Here is a 2796-nt window from a genome sequence, read left to right as displayed (position 1 = left end):
AGAAGAGGGGGGAAGGGAACTTTCTACTAATTATCTCTTTGGTTGTATACCAGCAGGGAGGAAGGGTATGCAAGAATGTAGCCTTGAAAGTAGCTTATCTTGTCCCTCAGTTTGAACAGAGGGGCTGTTGGAATCAGAGGAGCTAACAGTCTGGAGGTTTAATTGCCAGGTGTTTCCCATAAATTGTGGAAGGCTACAGCAAAGAAAGGCCTTTTCTTCCATCCTAACATATAGGACCCTTTCCCCGCCCCCACCCCCGCCTTTTTTTTTTTCTTCATCCACAAATGGCTGAAGACAGAGTTTGGATCACGTTCCTTCTGCCCTCCTTTTCTAGTCCTAACCTGAATTTTCCTCACTGGTCGGCTGAAGGTACTCCTGGACTTTTGCAGTCAGGGTGTGATGCTAACATGTTATTTGTGCCTGGTGGTTTCTGGGGCTCCCTGTGCCTCTGAACAGGTGTGCTCCACATCTGCCTTGAGCTGCTCCCTGGGGGCCCTGCCCTGTATCCCTCTCTGCTTGTCACGTTCTCCCTGGTTGCCGACTCCCTGAGTCATCTGGCAAGCCTGCTGCTGCAGTGCTGCGGTCCCAGGCCCAGAGCCAGGTCTTCATAGGCACGGGTGTTTTCAGCCTGTCAGATCTTGTCATTCACTTGTAGAATCCCAGGCTTTGCCTGAAAAAAGTGACACCTCTTTTAAGTGAACTTGTGAACTGTCTGGCAAGGACTTCTCTGCAGTAGCTGTGACCTTAGCTTCCCTTGAAAATGCACTAGACTGACTAGAGGTCTCAGGAGCCGCTAACCACTATGCACATTCAACCACTCGTTATGACTCACAATGGGCAGCACGCCACCCCAGACACACACACTTCTCTCCCTCTTTCTCCAGTCCCTTTCGGTCACCATGACAGATGATCAGGGGAGCATCAGCCCCTTATTTGGAGATATTTGTCCTGTGAGGTCTCTTTCTGTCTTTTCTTGTGACATTCAGCTCCTGCCCCCAAACATGGAGAGATCTAGTCTTTACTTAATCCTGGGTCCTCCCAGCTCCAATGTTCATTCATCAGATGTGTTCCAGATTTAATTTTCTCCTACACAGCAGTGAGGGGAAAGGGGAAGAGAGTACACCTAAGTCAATAGGGTGCCACTCAGATTGCCACATCAGGAAATGCGGTGACAGGTGACAGTCACACTCCTGGATCCCCAATTCTGACTGACGCCACTCTTGACATGGAATTGAGTTGCTCTGTTTAGCATAAGCTAATAGGATTTGCAAAATGATTTTGTTGGAGAGAAGATATACATATATATATATATATATACATATATATAAAATCCTCACCTGAGGATATTTTTCTACTGATTTTTAGAGAGAGTGGAAGAGAGAGGGAAACATCAATGTGAGAGAAACACATCGATTGGCTACCTCCTGCATGCGCCCCAACCAGGGCCCGGGTCTGGGCCGGGGAGGAGCCTGCAACCGAGGTACATGACCTTGACTGGAATCATAACCAGGACCCTTCGGTCCACAGGCCAAGGTTCTATCCACTGAACCAGACCGGCTAAGGTGAGAAGTTATATTTAAAATGTCCAGTGTGTGTTCTGACCCAAGGAGACTGTGGCTCCTCAAGGCCTGGATGGTGCTGTTACCCCTTGGTGGCTGCTAATCATTGCCTAGGTTGGTGGGGGCCCCCTTTGCCCTTGCCTGTCCCCCTTTCTCTTTTGAGCTTTAAGCCTCGGCCTTTGACAGGCTGAGGGATGGGTTTTATTTTGCTTTGGATAAATAATTTGTATTGGGGTGCAGGCTGCTAGGCAGGTGGACCCCTCCATGGTTTTCTCTTTTCCCCAGTCACGTCTTTGCTGTGTCTGAGGAGCGGAGAGGTCAGTGTCTTTGGGCCAATAGAGACCCCTCTGCAGGAGAGCATCTCCAAGTGTCCCTCCTCCCCTCACCCTTCCTACCTGGCCGAGTGCAGGTGTCACGTATGCTGAGTAGTTCCTGTTTGTAAACACGCTGGGAAGGTGGAAAGCAGGACTCTCCGTCTCTTAGAGCCAAGGCCACCTCTTAATGTCAGAGATTTTATAACATATTGTCCAAATGTAATACAAGAACAAAAGAAAGTGATTTATAGTAAAAGAATATGAATGTGAACTTGTTAAGCGGGGCCACACCAGGTCTGCAGAGACTTGTACCCTGTCTCCCCCGACTGCCCACCCCCACATGGCAGTTGCAGATGCAGCCTGGATGTCAGTGATCCCTTTTCCAAATGGTGCAAAGTTCCAGACAGGCCAGGGCCATTGCTGCTCTCTCACCAGCCACCACCCACCCGCCCCCCATTTTCATGGTAATTACAGTCCTGGGAAATTAGGTGGGTGTTAAAACCAGACAAAATACATGTGTGTGTGTAAAATGGAATGGGTTCCGGTCTCAGAAGGTCATTTGGGATATGGAACAGTTGCTTCTGGCCCCTAAGGGCCATGGGGCCCCTAGTTATGATGACCACCCAAAACAACCTTACAAATTTGCACTCCAATATAGAGGCTACCATGAAAGTGAAGACAAGTAGCAGCACAGAGTAATTGGTTTTAAAGACTTGGCCGGGGGGGCTGGGGGGGCCGACTGTGCAGTCTTGGGCCCAAGGAGGTTTGGAGACAAAATTCCTTTTTTAAGAGACTCAGGATTTGTTCACAGGTTCCAGGGTGGGAGAGGGGCGGTTCCATGGGAGGGGGGTTTTTTGTGTTCCCGAATCCTTTTAATTTAAATTATCCCTAACCGGAAAAATAGGTTACAAGAAAAAAGGTAA

At 48.9% G+C, this 2796-nt stretch overlaps 1 protein-coding gene across 1 annotated transcript in view; it reads left to right on the top strand.

The window, feature by feature from the left end:
• MERTK (MER proto-oncogene, tyrosine kinase) overlaps positions 1 to 2796 on the top strand; it is a 99062-nt gene that overhangs the window by 29560 nt on the left and 66706 nt on the right. The gene's annotated exons all lie outside the window — the stretch shown is intronic.

Source organism: Myotis lucifugus, unplaced genomic scaffold (genome assembly GCF_000147115.1).
Source record: "Myotis lucifugus unplaced genomic scaffold, Myoluc2.0 scaffold_717, whole genome shotgun sequence".
NCBI lineage: Eukaryota > Metazoa > Chordata > Mammalia > Chiroptera > Vespertilionidae > Myotis > Myotis lucifugus.
The sequence above is the reverse complement of the archived record's forward strand: the minus strand, read 5'-3'. Positions and strand labels throughout refer to the sequence as shown.